This window comes from Trachurus japonicus, chromosome 10 (genome assembly GCF_045865225.1).
Source record: "Trachurus japonicus isolate A0001 chromosome 10, Traja_1.0".
Taxonomy (NCBI): Eukaryota; Metazoa; Chordata; class Actinopteri; order Carangiformes; family Carangidae; genus Trachurus; species Trachurus japonicus.
Window position 1 is genome coordinate 18,768,071 of NC_140916.1, and position 13,030 is coordinate 18,781,100.

General features: G+C 42.6%; 1 protein-coding gene across 1 annotated transcript in view; it reads left to right on the plus strand.

Annotated features, from left to right (window-relative positions):
- dock2 (dedicator of cytokinesis 2) overlaps positions 1–13,030 on the plus strand; it is a 107,154-nt gene that overhangs the window by 61,743 nt on the left and 32,381 nt on the right. The gene's annotated exons all lie outside the window — the stretch shown is intronic.

Sequence of the window (13,030 nt, forward strand, 5' to 3'; positions counted from 1 at the left end):
AAATCTGTTGAAAAAGTCTGGTATCATGTTAAGCTCTGCGCCATTGATCCTGCCTGTCTTTCTGGGGGTTTTTTCAGTGAGGTAGACAGGCATGCTGCCTAATGTCATTTAATATAGCTCTTACTTTAAATTCTGCAGCAACAAACTTAGTTTTAATACACAGCTAGCTAGGTTATGTCAAAGCCTTATCTGGTATAATATGCTTAGTCACAATTTTTTGAATTGTTTGGGATGGGAGCAAAATCAATGATATGAGCTTAATCATTTCAGATCACTGAGAATTGACTCTGAGTACTTAAGTGTTGCACTTTGACATTGTGATTAGCTGTTGAAATTGGGGCAAGATAATATTATATCCATTTTTTTTTTTTTTTTACTATGAGGAAACTGGGCCATTGCGGCCACAAATATTGGCAGGGTACATCAAAGAAAAAAAAGACTCAGATAAGAGAGTAAATGGAGGTTATTTACATATGAAATTTATACAGCATTTAGGAGGATGAAAAAAAGTAGCTTGGGCCTCATTTGTCAGGTTAAAAGTTTAAACTAATGAAATCATTTTGTCATACACATTCAGCTCCTGAGGGCACCTGACCATGCCCTGATTTGTAATTTGCTATGTGACTTCAAAGGTATCTCTGCAACAAAATACAAGCATCAGTTCGTTTTAGACATGCTGCAGATTCAGGTCAGCATAGTCCTTTTTCTCCACCTTCATTAAAAACAGACCACCTGCGATCCCACTTTGCCTTTCAGGATGCTTGTATGACGTAAATTCCTGAATATTAATACTTTCTATCAAATGTCTGTAGGCAGACAACAAAAGGTCTGGTCGCAAAAGATAATTTGCGCATTAAATTATGCTTGTCCAAGGTGTCCGACTGAAGTCCTCTTTTATGTCTTCATCATTATTTAGTTTTTTTTATTCCTCCTATCTTCATAAAAGTGTTGCATTTTCATTGCGGTCATTGTGTGATGGTAAACCAGCTGGCAGACACTCACACTTACACACAGAGAGAAACAAAAAGAGCTTATTTCACGCCAGCTGGTCCAACATCACAGCACAGATGCTTGCTGTATACATAGGGTCAAGGCTGGGACAGTGCAATATTTTTCTGAATAAATGAAATATGGTTCAACTATTAGTGGTACAGTGGTTTTCATCTGGAGGCTGGTTTCAGCAGGCCAAGACAAACATCAGATCTAAGGCTTCCAGGAGATTTTGAAAGGTGCTTCTCAGCTGTCAACCTATAGCTAGAAGTTGAAAAAAGCTCTCTCTCATCCCTGGCTGCTGCTGTAATAGTTCATATGTATTCAGGATAAGGTACATGCACACGTTCAGTCATACAAATGCTCTGTGTGACCTATATCAACTCACTCTGAAGCCTGTTGTCAGCAGAATAAAAATGGACATTTAGGCCTTTTATTCTCTGTTCCCTGACACCAAGTGTAATTAATATTGTGAGACTCTTTGGAAATTCAGTTTTCATTTAAGATCATGAAATATTAAGATGGAATGAATACACTTTATTATGCTGGTGGGCCCTGCCCAAATGCCGCAGCATTGGGAACAGTTTAAATTTAGATTGCCTGCATCCCTCTTTGATACAGTGGTGGAACGTAACTAATTACAATACTGTACTTTCTACTCCACTGCATTTATTTGACAGCTTTTGTTACTGGTTGCTTTTGAGATAAACCTCTTACACAATGCATAATACAACCCACATTCAAATATTAAAGATTAACAGTTTCCAACCTTAGTGGTATCTTATTAAAAAGTCAGTGTGTAGTCAGCAGGATCACATTTCAGATGTTAACGGTTCCACCAAACAGTGATTTCTCCCTCCAAACTTCTCACAAGGTTTCATCTTGATAAATGTTCAACAGATCCAATATCTCACCAAAAAAATCAAAGATTAGAAGAGAACGTCTATGAAGTGAAAACAGATTTGTGTATGAGAAATATGTTTCCTCTCCTATTAATCTCATGACTCCTTATCTGACACCCCTCTGTATAAAACTGCATACAGTATAAAGTAGTTCAATCTAACGCCACCTGCAGCAACTGCAAAAGCAACATACTGCTTACACGCTGATGCTTCAGTATCAATCATCTTAAGTTATAGATGATTTGGTGTAATAATAGAGCTGGACATTTACTTAAATACTTTACATTTTGCCTGTAAGTAAGATTTCCCCTTTTAATTTAGTTTTTTTGTTGCTGTATTAATACTGAAGTAGGCTAAATGATGTGAATTATTCTTCTCCTGCTTTTTACATGTTAGCTAAGACAACAGTCGGTGTCACTCAGCTCTGTGCGGTTAACACACCTGACAAAGTTGTTACCAAATACAATGGCTCCAGAGCATCGCTGACAGACGGTGGAGCTTTGAAATGCAGGGTTTTTACGTAAGGCAGTGCAGATCAAAGACTTTCTACTTTAGTGACATATTGCTTCATTATTTATATAAATATCTTGACAGTGAGTTTGGCTCAAGGACTGCTGCATTGCCTGGGGGCTAGCAGGCTGTCACACCTAATTGACAGCACGGACTGTTTATGATCAGATACCATGGTAACTGTGCGCGGTAAGCATTGCCCTCGAGTGGACCACGGAGGTCTCACCCTTGAGCTGGCGTTCACTCACTCTTAGGTTTGCTGTCTTCCTATGTGAATGTGGTATCTTCTTTGCATGTGTGGGGCGCGCGTGTGCGTTTACTCAATGGCCTGAGAATGAAAAGCGGAAGATTCGTCGTTTGCAAAAAAAGAAATTGCAGGTGATGATGATATTTTTTCCTGCGAGGAACGAAACGAGAAAGAGAGAAGGGGAAAGTGAAAACAAGACAGCGAGCCCATGTCTCTGTGTGTGTGTGTGTGTGTGCCACAGAAATTAAGGACGGCAGATGTATGTGTGTGTGTGTGTGTGTGTGTTTTCGTGTGTATGTGCTGTCAAGCAGTTTGCCTTGGGATTCAGACTAAGTCAATTGAAGGTAATTTCACTGCAGCTCATTTCCAAGCATTTGTCTTTCTACCAGAAGCCGTAGCCGTGTCGACACCAGAGCACCTGCTGCAGCAAACTTTCTCTCTGTCTCTCTGCTGTCACTACCCATTTATGTGTCAGTAAATGTGCCTGTGTGTGTGTGAGCGTGTGTGTGTGTGTCTACCATTTCAAGTCTCACTCTTCACCCCTGACCTCCAAGCTGTCAGGCAGAAAGTGACACCATATCCTCAGACATCAGTTCCTGTGATTCACACACCTGTCTTTCTTCTCTCTCTCTCTCTAATTCTTTTTGGATACCACTCTCCTCCCATCGCTCTTGTCTTTCATCATTACCTGTGTTTGTTGTCGCACTTTTTCCCTCTCACCACCCCGGTTTCTATCTCTGTCACGCTGGCTTTGATTTGCTGTGTGTCCCCCCCATTCCCCCACCCCCCATCCCTCGCTCTCTATATTTAATCTTAGTCTGTCGCCCCCACATCACACCTCTGGCTGTGCAAAATGAATGGGGAGGAGAAGGGGGAGGCAACACTGTTGGCTGGGAGGATGAAGGGGGGAGGTGACGGAAGAGGAGAGATGGTATAGCGCAGGGAGGTGGTGGAGGGATAAGAGGGAGAGAACAGATGAAGGAGGGGGATCACGGACAAGATGAAAGTGATGCGCGTTTGTGTGTGTCAGAAGGAGGAGTATAAAGGCCCATTTTCCTAAGTTGAAATCTCCAAAAGTGTTTGATAAAGTTTTGTTGAAGAATACAGAGGGACAAGGCCAGCAGATCTGGAAGGCTACACACACTGCTTGTCAGTAATCAGTACGCAGTTCTGCAAGTACGCGTGATCTGTCTCCGCACGCTATCTTTAAACACTACAGGGAGAGTCTTGACAGGGTGCAGCTTTTTATGAAAGCTGTTTATACATGCAATGAGTTTAATTTACCAGTTGGAGGGGTTTGGGCTGTTGAAAAAATGTCTACACACATACACAGGCAGCTTCATCAAGGACTTGTGTGGCTACGTGTGTGTGTGTGTGTGTATGTGTTTGAATGAGTGTGCACCCTCGCCTTTGCAGTGGTTACAAAGCGCTGGATGCTCCAGCGAATCGAGTCCCCTGTCGTTTCAAGGTGAGTCTCATTTTTCAATCGCCGATTGACGGGCCCTGTGTGTGTGTGCGCGTGCGTGCGTGAGTGTTGGTGTGTTTTAGGGAGGCTGAGACTCACTTTACTGCTCTGTAATCACAGCGGCTCTCTCACTCACTTTCTCTCACCCACTCACCCACAGAACACAACAAACACAGCACTTTATTGGCCCTTTGAGACAGGGCACACACTGCACTTTGTGGTAGTGTGGGCTTTTTTCTCTCTCTCTCTCTCTCTCTTTGCTCTCGCGGCATAAGGCAAAAACAAAAATATAATTTATACAAACTGGCAAACTGCATGGTTTATTACTATTATTTTTGTCATTATTCAAGCCTTTGACTCTGTCGGTTACAATCCGACACTTATTTTCATTGGAGACGCTTATGTCAAACAATTTAGGGGCCATTTATTACAATAACTCTGCTTGGCAGGAAAATGCTCTGCTCTTGAAGCTACTCTCCAGATCAGTCTGAATGAGAAGAGTTGTTGTAATGTTTCACTGTGAATATAAATATGTTATATTTGCTGGAATGTGAATCATGAAAATCAGAAACAGTTGCCGGAAAAAGTTGGTATGACGTCTGGACAGGCAGTTCAGTGTAAGAGCTGTTAGATTATAAAAACCTCCCCTCTTAGTTTTTTTTATGTGATTGATGATGAAGGGAGACTAATATGATCAGCAGATGAGCTGTAACACGGGTCACTTCTCATGATCGGCTCATCACAGCTACGACTTCACTGCTTTACCTGAATGAACAGGAAAATGAAAGGCAGCTTGTGTTTTTAAGATGTGTGTGTCTGTGTGGTGAGCACAGTGAAAACAACAGAGCTGGGGGATCTAGATTTGTGCCAGAATTTGTAGCAGTATAGTAAAGATTGCTATTTGGTTATTTTCTGCCTGTAAATGAATATTGTATGTCTGCAGATGTCCGTTATTTCCTGGTGCATAGTATTTTGACAGTCTGTACTGTCTTCTCTGTTCTTCTTTCGCTTTTGTAATTGGTCACCAGTTACATTTCACGTGTCATGGTGTTGGATTTATTTCTGCACCTTCCTGAAACACGAGGTCCAGTAATGAACATCGAAACAACCAGGAGACCTGCTCAGGTGGTTGTGCAGCCTGTTTTTGTTTTTGCTCTTTTGTGCATTTTAATTGGACACAACTGTATTTTTCTGGGACAGTGCGCTTTAATCAGTGTTTCAACCGAGAAGCCACAGGCCACGGAGGCTAATGTTGATATGACAAAAGCCAAGCATCTCAGCCAAGCCAGCATAATTCAAGTTAGCTTCTCACTGAAGCATTGTTTGGGGCAGATTGTGTGTGGCTCACTGATAGTAAGTAACTCAAGTGTCTCTTCAAAGCAACTTGTGGCAAACAGTGAACTAGTTATTGTCCAAGAAACTTATTGTAGCATTCCCACACACACTGATGTGTCAAAACAATATAATAAAAAATGACTGCGCCATAAGGCATATTTAATACTACTGTGCAGTGATGATAAATTTACATTCCAATCTGGCTCCCATCTTTGTTTTGCTATGACAATTTGCTCCAAACACGAGGCCCCATGTGTTGCTTTCCTGGAGCTCACAGCGAGGTGGCCCATGAGGAGTTACATTCCCGGTTTAAGCTCAGAATCATAGTGTTTGAGCCAACATTGTCAGTCCTTGCCCCTGGATGCACCCCTCTGAGTCTACGTACTTTGTTGTGCATTTGTGTTTAGAATCACTGATGCATAAATTGGACTAAAGCAAAATGAATGAAAAATGAATTTAGCCTGTTTCTCAATTTTTCATTAGAGGTGCGAAGTAGGAGCGAGCCTGCACTCGTCTGCCTTTCCTCTGAGGAACCTTCACAAAATTGTATTAATTTCAAGTAAATCTAAAAGTCTTGACTCTTCTCAGTTCTACTCTGCACAAATCAGCATTATCAACAGACATTAAATCATTCCTGCAAGTTTATCTTTCAGATTGCGTTCAGTGACTATTTCAGAGGACTGTCATGCTCATTTGCACTTCCACACATAAATTAAATTAATAGTAATATAATGGCATAAGCATTTTTTGCCACTTCCTGCTTGTTTTTGAGGGTATAAATGGGACATTACTCAAAGTGCTGTCCCATTCCAGTCAGAAGGCCTGTTATAGCATAAGCTTATATATAACTTTTAACCAGGAAAGGAGTGAAATATAGACAGTGCTCGTACTATTGACTCTTCCATCCGCCGGTTTAATTCATTTGTTTTGTTGTTTGAGAGAGGGATGTGTTTGTTGAGCACTGGAGCACAGAAACCAATGTAAAGCTGAATATTTATGAGTTATTTGCCGCCAAATATTTGATAACCAGAGATAAACATGAAGGTGATTAAGTCAGAAACTGGTCTGTAAGCCAACTGAGGAAAACAAAGTGTTTAAGTTAACAGAGGAGCCGCTGGTGCAGTGTAGGTAATAGAGTGTGATATGGTTTTGTTTTGGTTTGGGTTTTTTTGCATCTTTGCTCTGTAGCTGCACACTCTCCCCCCTCCGTCCTTTAGTCTTTTCTTCCCGTAACCTCGTCTTTTTATTCCCTCTTTTCACCTGTCCCTGTCCTCTGATTGCTCCCTCCTCTCTCTCTGTCCCCTCTCATCTTTTTCTCCTCTGCCATATCACTCATCCTGTCCACACATCCCATCCAATCTCAATCATTAACCCACAATCTATCTCTCCTCCTCTTGTCTCTCCATCCTGTTGCCCCCACTGGCCCCTCTCTCCCTCCCTCCCTCCCTCATCCATCTTCTTGCCCTTCTTTCAGGTCCTTTTCTCTTTCGCCGCATCTCATCTCATCCTCATCACTTGTTCACAGTCTGTCTGCTTAGCAGAGCGGCTAAAGTGTCAGTGACACACACACAAATTTCTGAGAAGTTACACACACATTTCTTTTGATTCTGCCTCCTGTCCTCCTGTCAGTCTTTTTATTTATCTTTCTCTTCAGTAAGCAGCAGAATGCATCAATTTATTGATTAAGTTTCTATAATTTGGGTTATACCCCCACGAATAATTTCCTTCCATGCCGCAATTATTTCCATTCATTGCACTGTGATTTATTTTGGTTTTGGTTGAAACACGCAACTCCTCGGCATGTTGAAAAGGTATTTTTAAAAGACTAAAATGAATGAAGTGCATTCATGAGAAAAATTAAGGAATCAAATTGCTGCAAACATATGCTGAAGATGCATCATTGTTTTATCCAAAGGATGAAAACAGAGAAATGCACTTAGCAGAATCCTTGTGCATCACTAATAACCACATTAACCACAATAAGCTCCTTATACACGCAAGCATTATGACATTTTCTATCATTCATTCAACTAATGTGCTTCCATTGTTCCCTCTGCGTCATTCAAACTATCATTTATAAAGTCTTTGAATTAAAAAGCTGTAGTGATGCTTCAAACACAAGTGGACACTGAAATGTGACAAATGAAGGATTGTGATTGGTTCTTCATTCAGTTTTTAACTTGTTAATGTGTCTGTGCCTAGACGAGTGTCTGACACACACACACACACACACACACACACACACACACACACACACACACACACACACGAACACACATACACGCTGTCATTTTAAATTATGCTCTTAACTGTCTGATGAGGTTATGTAATTGTTAAGTGCACAGGTCACATATCCACACTGTGTCAGTTGTTGATCTCTGCACACACTTTTTTGTGTTCATACACACACACACAAACCCATACACAGATGCACAGGGGCAGCATTAGTGTATAAGAGAAGGGTTATTGCAATATAATCCCATATTAAAGCTTCACTAGCTGTTCTGATGATTGGTTCAGAGGCTTTTAATAGTAATCGGGCAACAGACACCCACACAGTCTCTCTCTCTCTCTCTCTCTCTCTCTGTCTGTCTCTCTCTCTCCCTTTCTTTCTCTCATACACACTCACACACACACACACACACACACACACACACACACACACACACACACACACACACACACACACACACACTCTTACAGACGCACACACAGCAGGCACACATGAATAGACATTTGGAATTCACTCTAAAGGCAAAAGTTGTAAGTGAGCTTGTGTGATCAAAGACACAAACTAGGCACTGCAGACATACGCAAACTGTACATAAACATGAGCAGCATATTCATCTGCATCAAATCCTACTGTGAAGGACAGGATCACTCACCTGCCGCACACACCCACATATACCTAGAATATACATATATTATATTTGTTTGTTTGAGTTTGTTTGTTTGCTTGTTTGTTTGTGTGGTCCAGAGATTTCAACTACAGATTGTGTCCATTAGTCCAGTCAGCTGCCCAGTGCCTGTTTCCATCCAGTCACTATTATCTCTGTAGAAAATCCTGACCGGTGTCTTAAATTTTGAATGAGCTGCTTTGAAAAATAAAGTGCCAGCCGCAGGCTATCAGACTGGAAACAATCCTCAGAGGGTCAGAACAGAGCATCTTCACCAGGAAGAAAACATTGCAGGCTTTTATGCCGTCACTTGCACGCACACACACACACACACACACACACACACACACACACACACACACACACACACACACACACACAGTAATATTTTAATCTTAATCAACTGTCTTTCATTGCTGTTTCAGTCACTTACCTTTCTTCAGCTCCTCTTTGGTCCGCATTCTTCTCCCCTCTCTTCTTTCTTGTTCTTGGTGTCTCTTTCTCTCATCTCTGATAGTCCTTTAGTCCCCATGCGTTCTCCTCCGACTCTTTACCGCTCTCTATCTCTCCCTCCGTCTCATTCTGTTGCTGCTGATCCTCGGCTGCTCGCGGAGCCCTGTGATCCTCCCTCCCTCCTTTCTCTCTCTCTCTCTCTCTCTCCCCGTCTGTCTACCTCTCTCTCCCTCTTTCTCCCTCTGTATCCCTCTCCTCCTCTCTCTCTCTCTGTCTCACCGTCTTTCCCCCCAATCTATCTCTATTTCTCTATTTCTGACCTACTGCAATTTCCACTCTCTTTTGCACTCACCTATATCTCAAACACAATCACTCTGTTATTAATCCCTCCACCATCTCCCTCTTTCGCTCTCCGTCTGTTTCCCCGTTCCTGTCTCTCTTTTGGTGGCTAATCCGGTGCCATGCCCTGGTTTCTCTGTGTGTGTGTGTTTCTGTGTGTGTGCGCCTGCATTGACCCTGGCATGGCGGTAGACCCAGTGAAACTTTGGCAGCACAGAAGTGGCTGCTCCTGGGAGTTGAGCCAAGACACACAACAAAACACACACATTCATACACACACAAATACACAACCTTGCTTCTATCAGTCACTTTATTTATATCTTTGCTTTTCTGTGTGAACATGGTTAATATGCCTCTCTGTCTCTTTCTCTCCCTATCTCTTTCTCTTGTTCCGTCGCTTTCTCTCCCCTGTGGCTTCACCTCACTCTGCCCTTTGAGCTGCGTTGCCGTTGTCCTCCCTCTTCTTTTGCCCCACTTTTAGCCTCCTCGCTCCGTTCCACTCCTCTTCTTTTCTCTTCATCTTTCAGACTTACCTCATCCTCTCTGTCCCGCCACCCACCTTCCTTCTTTTCTCATTCTCTCTCTCTCTCTCTGCTCTCATTCACATCACCTCAGGATGACGCTGCCTCCTATCTCGAGGCAGCCAAGACAAAAAGGAGGTAAAATGAAAAGAAAGTGAGATTAAACTCCACATGATATCAGGTTGTAATTATGTTTAATTATGAGTGTTTTGTCTTTTGTGTACAGCGGGAATTGTGCCATTGCAAATTACTTTCCTCATTCGTCATGTACCAGGAAAGATGAAAATGTTTTTCTCATGTGTTTTGAATGTGAGACGTTGAGATAAAGGTTCAAATTAAAATCAGTTTGACGTAAATATGAACAGGGTCTCACAACTGGAGTAATACAGTTGTGTCTCTGCTGTGTACACATCCTTATGTAACAGTGTTGTGAGTTATGGCTGTCGGTGAAGTGTGTTCATGGACAATAAATTACTGTGTGTGTGTACTGTAGGTGTGTGTGTGTGTGTGTGTTCCCTTGATGCAGTGTCCATGTGAGTGTCCTTCCTGACCCCGCTCCATCTTAAAATAACTGGTGATGTATGCGCCACTGCAAAGTGGTTGACTCACCTTGTGTTGTGTTTCAATTGACCTCTTATGAGACCAGCAAAAAGTGGTGGGTGTATGTGTGTGACAGTGTCAGTGTGTTTGTGCGTGTTACATAAGCAGCCAGTGTACAGTGTAACACATGGAGGTGGGGGGTGGGGGGTGTGGGGGGGGGGGCTCCCAAATGACAATAGTGAGCACACAAACGTGTGAACAAGGTTGACAAAGCAGTAGATAGTTGTACTGAACAGCAAAGGTCTTGGTGATTAGATTTTGGATTTGAAGAAGAGAACAGAACAAAGTCATCATTCAGGAATGGTACAGTAGGAGAAATAGTATGACATCTGAGAATAGATGCCATACTGTACTAGAGTAGATGAGTTCCTCTCCTCTCCTCTCCTCTCCTCTCCTCTCCTCTCCTCTCCTCTCCTCTCCTCTCCTCTCCTCTCCTCTCTTCTCTCTCCTCCCTCTGTTTGTCGTCCTTATTTGAATTAACTGGTGGTGTGTCTTTGAACTTGACTTGGAAATGAGTGTTTGAGGACACATTGATCCGCTTTCTCAACGGTGAACAGCCTTGCACGTTCACACACACACGCATGCGCGCAGATAAACACCCGTGCTATTTCTCTTTTTGCTTTCGCTGCCTCAGACAAACACACAACCACATCAACCCTTCTCACACAACAAGTCCAATTACACCTCTGCTCAATCCATCTCTTTCTCTCTCTTTCATCCCCCCTCTGCTTCCCACCTCAGCCCCCAGGTGTTGAAAAAATGTATGTGTAATGAGGTGGGGGGTGGGGGAGTGGGGGGTCAGAGATGAGCACATGTCTGTGACGGTACAGTGAGGAGCGCTGCAGGCTTCCACAGAGTGAGACTGTGTTTTCTTGATGTTCTATTTTAAAAACTGATGAAAAATCACAGTTGAGAGCAGCATAATGACTTTCCACCTGGGGGTGGGGGGGCGCACAAAAGAAATGTGCCGGGAAAGCGAGAAGAAAAGAGGAAACAGTGTTGAGGAAAGAGCGCAAAGTGCAGACAGGTCCTAAATGAAGTAGCTACTGTTACCAGCATCAGTGGATGTGATGTGAAATTATTTGAATGGATGTTTGTTATCCTCTCCCCTGTGAGCTTTAAATTGAAATACATTTATTCATGTATTTGGGCCTGTTTCCCTCATGTGGATGGTTTTCCTGTCTGTTTTTCTGCTAGTTCTCAAAGTAGGCTAAATGTTTTGGGTATTGGCAATTTAACAGGTAAGAACAGACAAGAAGACAGCGCCGTTATTCATGTGTTGCTCCACTGCTTCATACTACTAAGTAGTAAGTACTAAGTGACAATTGTGACTAATAAGTCAGAAACATTTTTTATGTCCCTTTAATAGGGAATCATCATAATAGATGGAATCATATTGCTTTAATTATTTGCATTAGCACTGTCAAAGCTAATGCTTTAATGTTCTGTTTTGATTTTAAATTAATGATTGTATTTAATTGCATCCATTGTGCCTGTAAATATTCTCATTTGCATCCACTATGTTTCACTGTTTATCCCATTGGGGGTCTCTTGAGGATAATGAACTGTTAACATAGGTTTCAAACAAGGCAAAATGGAAAATTTATATACTACAAAATGTACTTTTGCTGTATTCAGTACAGTCAGGGGAATTTGCTGCCACAGACTTTGACCAGTGGCCTGTCATGGCAAATATTAGCAAACTTGGAATCGCTTGGTGCGCTACAATGACTGAGAAGGCTCCCTGCTTGTTACTGTAGAGATATCCAGGTTGCAGGTGGAAGTAAACAAGACACAGTTGCAGTGGCAGAGGGCAGAAAATGCATCCTGAAACCCTTCCAGTAAGACTGCATGTGAAAGGATTTGACTTTTTAACAGCTTTTTCCTACCAATGTGTCCAAGAATTCCTGAAGAGCGAGTTGAAAATGTGGTCAGTGAAATGCCCTCGGAAAAAAAAAAATCTTGAACAGTTTTCATTAAAGTTTAGTCCAGTTTTAAAAGACAGCCAGAGCTCTTGCAAAACACCAAAACAACCCTGACTGGCAAAATCCACAAGCTTTGTGAAATTAATGAACTTGAATCCTACCATTTGCGTCTACAGCAGCATGCTGACAACACACAGTGGCCCTCATTTATCAAACTTGCGCAGGATCTGGTGTAGATTCTGGTGTAAATATCAGTGTACGGCAAGTGTCACGTGTGATTTACTAAAAGTGTGTACGCTGCTGATTTTGGCGTAGAACCGGCGTGGTGGTGATAAATCCGGCGGCTGAAAACGAGCGTCATTTAAATGTCACGCCCCGATATATTCCTGCTTTAGAGGCGTCGCCCTGCCCCTTTTACGACATGGAGACACGGAAGACGGCCAAGAAGAGGGACTTTACTGGCATTACCGCGTTGAACAGGGAGAGGGCGGCAACATTAAATATCTGGACATTGATAGATTGATAGATTTTGTGATTGATAAGCGTCATTCCGGTGGATGGAGGCTGCAGACGCACGTGTCACCGACCACGTCAGGAAAACCAGCGATCTAATGAAATGCTCCTGCAGTTTACTAAACACAAGTGACTGAGGAGAAATCATATAGGCATATTACTGCTGCGAACGCGACTTTATGACCATCAGCACCGCTGGCATGGTTCGGCTGATGGAGGGATGTGAAACACCGGCTCAATCTCCCGCTGACAGGTCCCGGTGACGGGAAGAAAAAAAAAAGAAAAGAAAAACACTCCGCCGAGATCAGCTGCACCTGGACAGGTAGCGGAGCT